The sequence below is a fragment of the Zonotrichia leucophrys genome, chromosome 1, assembly GCF_028769735.1.
Source record: "Zonotrichia leucophrys gambelii isolate GWCS_2022_RI chromosome 1, RI_Zleu_2.0, whole genome shotgun sequence".
Taxonomy (NCBI): Eukaryota; Metazoa; Chordata; class Aves; order Passeriformes; family Passerellidae; genus Zonotrichia; species Zonotrichia leucophrys.
The window spans coordinates 23,641,501-23,653,913 of NC_088169.1; positions in this window are offsets into that span (position 1 = coordinate 23,641,501).

Here is a 12,413-nt window from a genome sequence, read left to right on the forward strand (position 1 = left end):
GGAAGGAAGGAAGGAAGGAAGGAAGGAAGAAGGAAGGAAGGAAGGAAGGAAGGAAGGAAGGAAGGAAGGAAGGAAGGAAGGAAGGAAGGAAGGAAGGAAGGAAGGAAGGAAGGAAGGAAGGAAGGAAGGAAGGAAGGAAGGAAGGAAAAGAAATTGTTCTGAAGGCTTTCTATGAGTGGAATTACAAAGAGGACAGTTAAAAGTATTCATCAGTAATGGAAAGTTTCCTGATGCAATTCCAGCATTTGCAGTGAGTAGACCATTGGGTCACATGGGGATGGAGAATAGGGTGAAAGGCGATAAAAAGATTATTACAGATCATTTAAGGGTTTTGTTGCTATTAGATTTATGAATTTAGATTAACTGTACTATTCAGAAGTGCTAAAGCCACAAAGCCATTATAATCACAATCATAAAATCTGTTGTTGAAACCTTCATTAGCATAAACATATATAACTATGATGTTATATGTGTTGCAAACACAATTTTAAAAATTTAAAATCTAAAAAAAAACCAGTGACATTTAATATTAGTATTTCTGTTAATATTTTGGTAATTGTATTGTATAATCAATCTTCCCCAGTCCAAATTATTGAAGTCTAGTCAGGAAAGGTGAATATTAAATTCCTCATTTCCATTTCTCCACTGTGAGTTTTATTCTATTCATACTGTTACTGTATATGGGTGCAGAAAAGCTTTATCCAATGTACAAATAATATATATATATATATAGAATATAGAGGAAACAAATATTATTCTAAGAAATCTAATAAAATAAACAATGAAATGTAATCCATGAATGTATTTGCAAATTAAATTATGTTCCTCAGAAGGGCTACTCAAAATTGAAGTGTTAGACCTCTATTTTCTCTGGACATTACCTCAAAATGATTTTTATCAGCTCTTACCATGCAGTGTACATTTGTTACTGACAAATATGTATGCTCAGGGCAAATGCAGAAAAGCTTGATTTTTGGGCTTTTTTTGTGACAAAATTTTTTATTTATGGAGCAAAATGCTACATGCAGTAGTTTATTAAAGTATATCTGGTTCACTTTTGTCTTAATTTAATGAAGAAGTAGATTCCATGACACTGTGATTTTTGCAGTTCTCATAAATGTGCTTCAAAAATTAACCAGTGGGGGACCCCTAAATCGAATCCAATAAAAAGCATTTGAAATTACATTTTAAGAGTGCTCAGCAACAAATTCTTTTTTAATTGTTTACACTGACCTTGTTTTTCCAATTAAAAAAAAATCCTCTTTTAATGTTTAATGTTTCCCTGAATAGAAAAGATTTAATTAGGCTTCATTTGCACAATCAGGAATCATGAACAGATTATAATTTGCATGGCAGAACTGTGGAGCATCATTAAGGTTACTTTTGGTATGGTCATTATAAGAAATTGGATTGAATAAATATCTGCACCCTAAGGTCAAACATTATAATGAATATATAAATCCTTATCTGAAAACACAGTTGTGGTTTTCTTCCCCTGGATGTTACTCTGCACTGAGAAAGGTTGCAAAGATGGAAGTAGGTCCATGCATATAATTGATATTTTAATCTGTTACAATACAGAAATTTTGAGGAAATTTTTATGGCCTATTATACTAAATTGCTAAAAGTCTTCTCAATCAGTCACTTTTGGTGGGTTCCAGGCTTAAGGAAAAGAAAATTATTTATTGTGAATATGAAATCCATTTCTCCTTTTGTAGCTGTCACTATTCTTGTATAACTATGTTTACCACTGTCAGAAAAAAATCTCTTGAGCAGCATGAGAATATTTTTGATAAACAGTATACATAGAAAATGCTCTCTATTTTTACTACATACAATTAAAATAGTCATCCTAATTATTTGTTAATTGGAAGCAGAGATCATAGGTAAGCAATTTTTTACTGTACATTTTTTACTCGTTTGTCATCAGCTTTTTAACTTCTGTAGGACAGAGGGAAGGGAAAAATATGTAGTACTGTCAAATATTTTTTCAAACACAAACAAAGATAACTGGTTAGAGACTTAGCCTGAAAAAGTGCTCACCTTTTTTCATCTTCAGAACTGAATAGCAGAAGAGGTTTTCATGATAGACAGCATGAAATATCAGTGTAGGAATCATGAAAGAGTACTAAAAAAAAGTGCTGATGGAGGAAGTCAGCTACAATAAGGTATCTTACCTCTTGATATCCTCATGTTTACTTTGTAGAAAAAAAATTAAAAATTAAAATCCTAACTTCCCATGGATAAAGTTTCTCTCTAGTGATCCATTGTGTAAATAGAAATAATAGGGACCTCTATTCTTACTTTCTGGATCTCTAACCCAGTCTCTTTTTTCACTACTGGCAACTTACACTTAGCAAGTAGAGAAGACAAAGAGATGGTAACGAGATTTTGAGGAGTTGATCTCCAGAATCTTTTGCCCTTCACCTGTCAGTCCTAAGAATTGGAAGTTACAGGAGAGCAAAATTGCTTGAGTAATGAGGCCTGGTTTTCCATCACTAATGCAAGCATTTGAGCTCCACTTGGAAAATACCTGAATATATAAATTCAACTAGCTCTAAGTTTTGACCAGCAAAACACTGCCTATTCAATATGTGAGTATGCATTCAGCAGAAGCTGAAAAATAAATGACAAATCTTGGTTGCACTTGCACCATGCTGATTTAATGTAAAGTTTGATAGCTTCAGATATGTTATTTTCAATAATATGAATTCAATTCCGTAGAAAAACATTGTATTTATTCATAGCAGAATAGCAGATGCAGCTGTACTGAGTTAGCTTGAATGGATATGTGTTGTCTGGAAATATGCACTGGATGAGCAAGTATTTCTGACTGAAAAATCTGGAGCTGAGAAATAAATATATTGATGTAAATGAAAATGTATTGATTCAGAAAAAAATTACTGGCTTCTATAAATATATGTTTGGAAAGAAAACATATTTTTATACAAAAAAAATAATTCTATTATTTGGATACTGTGCTTGATTTAAGAAGCAATTGACAATATATCCAATTCAGCAAAATGGCCTTCATTTCAGTGTCTACTGCATGTATTTTCCTGAAATTGTACTGTGTTAAAAAATCAAACAAACTCAAATCCAATTCAAGTGTTTCCAGTCTCAAAGGCTTTGTAACAAACCCGTGTAGATGAACCCTGTCAACTTTACTAAATTGTGAGGATTTAATTTAGATTCTTAATTTTTAGTTGTCTTATTTACATTTCTGAGGCATCAATTTCAATAATGGATGAGCTGTCCATTATTAACAGCTCTGATTTCTTATCATTGCCCATCATGCACAGCTATGTCTTTGCTTGAATTAGCTCCATAAGCCATTTTTAAATACCTATTCTTCCAAACTTGTGTTCAGAGAAGACTTCAGTTCTATCTTTCCCTGAGGAATGGAGTAGCTTTCTTGTGGATTGTCCTTTTCCATACTTCACTAAAAATGGAATAAATTTCATCTTCCTTAGAAATTAAAAGACTTGATATAGAAGCATTGCTCTCTTCCATTACAAATTTGTTTATAATTATTTTTATGGAAACAGACTTCTATTTGCCTGTTTCTTAGTGGGAGCTTTATCTTTTACTATTGAATTAACTACTAGGAAAATATGATAATCATAACAAATAATATCCCACTCCTTCCTAAGCCAATGATATTTGTGATTCCGTGGGTCTTTTTATGAGTTCTAATGAAAAAAAATCACATCACAAGATATTTTATTCAAGTATAATTTTTCACAAATATTTATAATTTTTATTTTTTAAAATATGTGATAACTTTTTGTTTTGCAAATTCTGTCACATTTAGTATCTGTTTCATGCCTCATTGCAAAACCAGTCTTTACATTCTCCAGTTTCCTAGACTAATGGCTTTTAAGTCCAAAAACATACTGCTTCCTATCTTACCTCCCGATTCCTGAGTACTCAGTTGTTGATACCTTATTTCATCCCCATATCTATTTTCTTTCCTTTCTGCTGTTTCTTTGCATTTCTGCACAAACAGGTAATAAACAATGTTAAAGCCAGAGAGGCATCCCCGTACCCTTCCTTGCACTGAACTGCCTCAGTTCTTGGACTAGAATCCCAACAAAAATAAATTGGAGCACTCAGTTGCACTGTATTTTAGTTCTCTGTGCTTACACATTCCTGCCAGTAAGTAAAACTTTCAAATCTAATAGAGTGTAGTATCAGTAAAGTGAGCTCTGGTAACAGATTTTATATAATTAACTTACAGAAAAGGTGGATTTTATATACTTACCTAAGGAACAACAGAAGCAGTTTACAAGCATCCAAAACACTGCACAATAGGCTGCAAAGCTCTATAGTAGACCCAGAAAGTAGCATCAGCATTATTTACTTAGATCATGTCCTAGTGAAACTAGGACAATCAAAGGTTACTCCTGTTTCTGGCAGATGAGAGAGTCTTCAATTTGCTGACCACTAATTGGTGTTCAAGGTCAAAAATGCAAACTGAGCTTGAAAAATGAATGGAAAAATTAAAATTAAAATATTTCAGAAGATACTTCTATAATTAGATGTGTTGTATTTGGGAATTTTGAAGAATGTTATGTTAGAAACTACACTGCATTCCTGTTGCAGATTTACCTGGACTGTTCTCAAGCACAAATCTCAAGAATGGACTAGAGTGGAAATCACAGAGTTGAAAACTGGTGGAAGTAGAGTGGTCAGAACTGTAATTCCCTGCCCTGGTTTCTATATGTCAGATTACAGGGAAGGAGGGAAAGGGAAGCAGTATTTTGATGGCATGATAACTTAGCCGAGGTTATTTTGTACATAAAAAAACCCAAAAGGATAAAAAAGGAAATCAAAATAATAGCACATGGAGTTGAAATAAAATTTACCTGACAAATACCATCTGCACATCTATCTATTAAAAGTAAAAATTACATGCTGAGCTTGTTTTGATAGCTCAATGAAAAAACAGTGTTTATGAACACAGAGAGGAAAACAAATGATTGAAGACCAGGGACTACTTACGTTTATGCATGTAACTAAATGTAATTGAAAAAAAGATGAAACTTACATTAAAATAATTATAGCAACGATGAAAAAATATTATGAAATACATAATTACATGCACACCAGTATACATATCAAACAGCTGGTCAAAACATGAGCTAGTGCAGATTGTTTGTTCAGTTAGCTGTAAATATTTAAACAAGAAAAAATATGATATTGGCAAGAGAGTGAGAGGTGAAGATGGGAAATTATTTTCCCTCATCATCAAACAGAACTATAGTATAAATAGTTTCAGACACTTCTGAAACCTTTGAAATAGATGTGTTGTTCTTCTTCTAAAGAAAGCAAGAAAATGCCTTGGTGATGTTACTCAGTTCAGATGACAGAACCAAGTTCTTCTGATTGTGATAAGAGACTTCAAAATATGTCTGTAGAGGCTTCTTTTGTTCCCTTTCTCCCAAAGCCTACTTACGTGAAGTAGAGCAGTTCTGATGGGAATGACTGAAATTTCCTTACTTCCTCCTCAAAAAATGTTGTGGTGTGTTGCAATATCCTGTTTTACCTTCTCCCTTCCCCCTCGCCCCTCGCTGAGTGTGCCCTGTCAATCAGGCTAACATACCAGCAAGGCGTCGTGTGATAGGTGACCCTAGTACCTGGAGATCCTGCCCCTTCACCTGGTTGGTGACTCACCTGTCCCCTCCCCTTCCCCTGTCCTGAGCTTAAAATGTGAATGAGACCATGCGGCCTTTATTCTGTTACCAGCAGTGGCCCAGTGCAGACGTATCTGTACTCATGGAATAAACATCTGGCTACCTTCTAGCAGAATCCATTCCCTTTCTCTCCACCATCGCCAGAAGCTCTCTCCTGAGGAGAACGGAGTCCTGTCTTGTGCCCCGCTGCACTCTGCCGCCAGCCAAGGTATCTCTGGGGTTAAACACCACAGTGCTGCCTCTGGCCAAGCAGCGAAGGTCAGAACTGGCCTAGGCACCATCTAACTGGTTATATTGGGATACATATTCCAATATATTGGCGTCCCTGGGTGGGCTCGACTCTGCAGCCCGAAAACGGACTCGCAGTTCCTCAGAGAAGCTTCTGCCAGCCGTGCATCCAGCTGAAAGGAGCCTGGCTTCAAGACTCCCAGCTAGAGACTTTGGGAATATTCCCAGAAAAAGTTTCGTGGACTGTTCGGTGCCTTTGGAAAGCCCTGCTTCATTGTGGTGAACAGATTTTCCAGAGGAAGAAAAGGGGAGCCTCTCTTGCACCCAGAGAGAGGTCCTTTTCCGGTGGAGACCTGCCTGCCTGTACCCAGCCTACAGCTTCCATTTCACGTGAGTATCTCTGCTTTCGGTAGAGCAGAAGCTCAAAAACAGACTCTGCCGCGAGTTCTGTTCCTTTTTTGCCTTTGCATTTTGGCTGCGCAGCCCCACAGACGAGAATTCATAGCGTTCTAGTTTAGCTTTCCTGCTGCGTGTTTCACTGTTTTTTAGAATTCGCGCCGGAGCGGGATCGCTCTCTGCCCTTCCCCCCCCGGCTCAGCAGCGTGTTCAGACACGTGTTAGGAGATTTTCTTTCTCTTTGCGGGAGAGGGGGGGCTCTCTTTCCACGTGGCCGGGAGACCTGCGGGGTCGAGAGTGCTCTGCACACGCGGCGGCGGGGGGGGGGGGGGGGGCGTCCCGGTTTCGGCTGCCACGTGGAGTGGCTGCTGTCTCTGCTCCGCGGGGGTGCTGCATTCCACCGCGGGGGAGGCTTTGTTTCTGCCTCGGCTCGGCAGGGCGTGCCCTGCCGCTGCTGCCCGGGAATTTTAAAAGCAGTATATACAGCTGCATTGTGAAGCTTTTGTCTGCTCGTTATCGCTTTCTATCTGTGGTTTTTTTTAGAAATTGGTAGCTGATTTTAGCTTTGTTTTTGGTCAGGCGGGATTAAGTACTCTGCTTTTTTACATCTATCATGGGTTCCAAACTTAGCATTGTACAAAGGGGAGTGTATTATCATATTGTTAGCATTTTAATCAAGAGTAATGTGAAATTCTCTAAAGGAAAATTGAAACAGTTTATAAGATGGCTTTTTCTGCAGTTCCCAAACATTTCCCCTGAAGAAATCCACAATATTCAATTCTGGGATAAAGTTGGGAATGAATTGATAACCTTAGGACAATCTGGCAAATCACCCTCAGCTAAATTTGTGTTCTGGAGTTTGCAAATTCGAACAGCATTGCTCAAACAAAAGGAAATGGAGAAAAAGCCAAATGTAAAGCCATGTGCCTCTGCTCTCCCTGTTCCTCCCTCTCCCTCTAAAACCCCTAAACCTCTTTCCCCAAAAAATCCCGAGCACGTGTTAGCTTTTCGGAGAGCAGTGATGTCCAAAATGGCCCCCAGTCCCTAGGGGGTGCACAAGATGGTGGATGCCACGTGGCATCTTCCCAAACCGGGTCTTCTTCTTCCCAAAATCCTCTTAAGCATTCCAAAATTCCATCCCCATCCCCCTCTCCTCCTGTTCCTCGTGACACCTTCCCCCCTCCCCCTGCCTTTCCTGCAGTACCCTCAGCTCCGCCCCTCTACTCCTGCCAGGGGGCGGCTGCTGACGTGATGTCACCAGGTGACCCCGCCCCCTGTTCCCACGGTATCCCCGCCCCCTGCCAGCCCCTTGACCCCGCCCCTTGTTCCCACGGTTTCCCCGCCCCTTGCCGGCTCCCTGTCCCCGCCCCCTCCCCGGGTTCCCACGGTGGGGACACACCCACTGCCTGTTCCCAAACCTGTAGCTGTGATTCCAATGCTTCTGATTCAAGGGATACAGAGCAGGGGACAGCAGACCCAATGCACAGTGCCATGTTGTCGCTAGCTCCTGTTACGTTTCAGCCTGCAGCTCAAGCTGGAGCAGCCCCAACTGCTAATTGGAGTTCTTTTGGACGACAATTGATTAAAGAGATCTGTAAATCTCATAAAGAATATGGTCCACACAGTCCATATTTCCGTGGCCTTTTAAATTCTGAATTAAGTAGGACTATTGTGGTTCCACATGATTTAAAACAACTGTTTTCATGTCTCATGACATCCACGGAATTCAAATTATGGGAATCAGCATTGAAACAACTGCTAAAAGATGCTCTCCCAAGCTTACAGGCTGATCCAAACACAGCAAAAGACAACAATGGTAACCTTATCACTATTGACCACCTCTGTGGTGAGGGTCAATGGTCTTCTCCCTCAGTCCAAGCTGCTGCAATTCCTGCAGAAACACTCGAGAAAGTAAAGGAAGCAGCTGAAAAGGCATTCTTTTCCCTCCAACCTGAGGGGCCTTTTGAGCCCTATAGTAAAATCAAACAACTACCATCAGAACCTTTTGTGAAATTTGTAGAAAGGCTAACTAGAGCCATTGAAATACAAGTTAAAAAGGAAAATGCAAGGGAAGCAATTTTAGAAGAAATAGCATTTACAAATGCAAATGAACAGTGTCGAGCAGCAATCCTGAGCCTTCCTATGGAACCTTCCCCTACATTAAAAGATATGCTTCTAGTCTGTAACAGGAAAGTTCCTCTGATGAGTGTTGCTGAAGACTCCAGACCAAGGCTGCTGCCAAGACCACTCCAGCGTGTCGCTGCTGCCAGCCCTGCACCTTTCCCCTCAGCACAGCAGTACCCTGGGCAGCAGCGGAGACCAGCAATGGTTGAGCCCACTAAACCATGCCTGCTTTGTAATAAGCTAGGACACTGGAGTAACCAGTGCCCCCTGAAAAGGGAATTTGATGAATTTAAAAATAGCAGGGGAGGAGAACTGCAAGCCCTCCCTGGGGGTCAACAACAAAAAAACGAAGAATAAAGCGCCAGCCTGCCAGGCGTGCAGACATAAAAAGAGCAGGCCAAGAGAATAAGGGTAGCAAAATAAATCAAGCGCGCAATAATATTAACATTTGTGTAAGTGAAGCAGGTGCTTCAAAGACCAAGTCTGCTAGTCCACTGTTGAAAGTGAAACAAAATAACCTTTGTTGTGATTTAAGTGATTCTGTATTAACCGCATCTTCTGTCAATGAGCCTTACAGGTTGCAGCTGACAGAGTCACTCCACCTGAAGGACACTGACTGGCATATTGTCTCTGTAAATCATGAACAGAAAGGTACTTGGAACCAAATTCATTGTAAGTACATCATCACTGGGGACAAAAACACACCACAAGAGATCGAAATTGCTCCGGGACTGACAACATCAGATCCCAAGCAATTTGTTCTCAGCCTGCACTGTTTCCACCCACCCCTGTTTCTTCCCAAGGGACAAATTGTTGCTCAAGCTATCCCTGTGCCATCTTTACCTGAAAATGTCGATAAACAAAAGCCCACAGTCGCCCGGGTCCAAGTTATTGGGACAGATAAACCCAAATTGTGGTGCAATGTCAGTGGGGGTGAGGAGTCTAAACGCATTGAGATGCTTGTAGACACAGGTGCAGACTGCACAGTGATTCCAGTACAAGACTGGCCAGCACACTGGCCTTTACAAAATGTTGCTGGTCACCTTCGAGGTGTAGGAGGTCTGCAATTGGCAAGGCAATCCAAAAGCATTATTCAATTTGAGGGTCCAAACGGACAATTGGCAAATATCCGTCCATTTGTGTTAGATTATTCAGAACCTTTGTTAGGGAGAGATTTAATGGCCCAGTGGGGTGTCACAATTAATATTCCAGACTCTCCACAGCATTTTTGTGCAGCAGTCATTAAACAACAGCGCCCCACCCAAAAACTTAAGTGGAAAACAGACGAACCAGTTGATGTGAAACAGTGGCCACTCAGTAAACAAAAAATAAAAGTGCTTGAGGAACTAGTACAAGAGCAACTAAGAAAGGGCCACATTGTAGAGACCATGTCCCCATGGAACTCTCCGGTGTTTGTCATCCAAAAAGCTGACAAAAAGAGGTGGCGACTTCTCTGTGACCTCCGACAAATTAATAATGTAATTGAAGATATGGGTTCTCCCCAGCCTGGTATGCCATCCCCAACAATGCTTCCTCAAGATTGGAAATTAGCTGTTATTGATATTAAAGATTGTTTTTTCCAAATCCCATTGCACCCTGACGATGCACCGCGTTTGGCATTCTCTGTCCCTTCTATCAATTCAGAAGCTCCTATGAAAAGGTACCATTGGACCGTTCTTCCTCAGGGCCTAAAGGTATCTCCAGCTATCTGCCAGTGGTATGTCTCTTCCCTGCTTTCCCCAGTTCATGCAGCCGCAGAGAAGGCCATCATCTACCATTATATGGATGATATCCTTGTGTGTGCCCCCAATGATGATTTACTAACACATGCACTTGACCTAACGATCGATGCATTGATTGTTGCAGGGTTCGAGCTCCAGGAACAGAAAATTCAAAAGATGCCACCTTGGAAGTATTTGGGCTTAGAAATTGGAAATAGGACCATTGTTCCTCAAAAACTAGAAATCAATCCAAGGATCAAGACCCTTGCGGATGTCCACAAGTTGTGTGGGTCTTTGAATTGGGTAAGACCATGGCTTGGTCTGACTAATGAAGACCTTGCCCCTCTTTTCAATTTACTGGAAGGGGGAGAGGACCCAGGTGCTCCTAGGTCTATTACCCCAGAGGCACGGAAAGCTCTAGAAAAGGTTCAGATTGCAATGTCCACAAGACAGGCCCACCGATGCCGGCCTGATCTGCCATTCAAATTTATCATCCTAGGTAAGTTGCCACACCTCCATGGAATTATTTTCCAGTGGGAGGAAAAACAAACACCTAAGGCAAAGGACACACCAAAAAAGGACCGGGACCAGAGGGACTCTCTCTTGATCATAGAATGGGTTTTCCTCAGTCACAAAAGATCCAAGAGACTGACAAAGCCTCAGGAGCTGATAGCAGAACTGATCCGGAAAGCAAGGACCCGGATCAGGGAGTTAGCAGGATGTGATTTTAAGTGCATTCACATTCCAGTTGAGTTAAAATCAGGTCAAAATACTATGAAGATACTGGAACAATTGTTTCAAGAAAATGAAGTGTTGCAGTTTGCTCTGGATTCCTACTCAGGACAATTTTCGGTAGCACGGCCCGCTTGCAAATTGTTTGAACAAGATGTTCAATTTGCTTTAAAATTAAGAACTGCTCTAAGTAGGAGACCTTTAAAAAGGGCTCTAACTGTCTTTACAGATGCGTCCGGGAGGTCCCACAAGTCTGTTATGACTTGGAAAGATCCTCAAACCCAACAGTGGGAGACGGACATTGCTGAGGTGGAAGGTTCACCTCAGGTTGCTGAATTGGCTGCAGTTGTTAGGGCTTTTGAAAGATTCTCAGAACCATTCAATCTGATTACAGACTCTGCATACGTGGCAGGAGTAGTATCCAGAGCAGATCAAGCAATACTGCAAGATGTATCTAACATTGCACTTTTTGAATTGCTCTCAAAACTGGTAAAGTTAGTCACTCACCGAGAGCAACCATTTTATGTGATGCATGTCAGGTCACACACTGACTTGCCAGGGTTTATCGCTGAAGGCAACAGAAGGGCAGATGCTCTTGCTGCACCTGCAGTGATGGCCACTCTCCCAAATGTTTTTGAACAGGCAAAAATCAGCCACCAGCTTTTCCACCAAAATGCACCTGGCCTGGTTCGCCAGTTTAACATCACTCGAGAACAGGCCAAAGCGATTGTGGCCACGTGCCCAAATTGCCAACAACATGCACTCCCTACAGTGAGTACGGGAGCAAACCCAAGGGGACTGAACAGTTGTGAACTGTGGCAAACAGATGTAACACACATACAGGCTTTTGGACGGCAGAAATATGTTCATGTTAGTGTAGATACCTTTTCTGGAGCGGTCTATGCTTCTGCCCACACAGGAGAATCATCTATTGATGCTATTAAGCACCTCTTACAGGCTTTTTCTTTCATGGGCATCCCAAGGAGCTGAAAACTGATAATGGGCCTGCTTATAAATCCAAGGAATTCGGGAGCTTCCTGCAGCAATGGGGAGTAGAGCACAAAACTGGCATCCCCTACTCCCCTACAGGTCAAGCCATTGTAGAAAGAACTCACCGTGATATTAAAAGGGTCCTGGACCAGCAACAACAGGTTCTGAAGGTAGAACCTCCCCACATCCGGTTATCCAGGGCACTATTCACAATCAATTTTCTGAATTGTTCTTTTGACAGCCTGAACCCTCCCATCCTACGCCACTTTGGGGGGAACAGTCACAGGTTGATGAAAGAAAAACCTCCAGTTTTAGTAAAGGACCCTGAGACTTGGAAAATGGTGGGACCTTACAAATTGGTTACTTGGGGACGTGGATACTCCTGTGTGTCCACCCCCTCTGGTTTAAGGTGGGTTCCTTCCAAATGGGTAAAGCCCTATGTTCCCAAAGTCTCAGAGAAATCTGCAGAAGCACCCCAGGTTGCTCACGCTGCCTGGAGAAGAAAACGCCGCGCACGTTCTCTGGA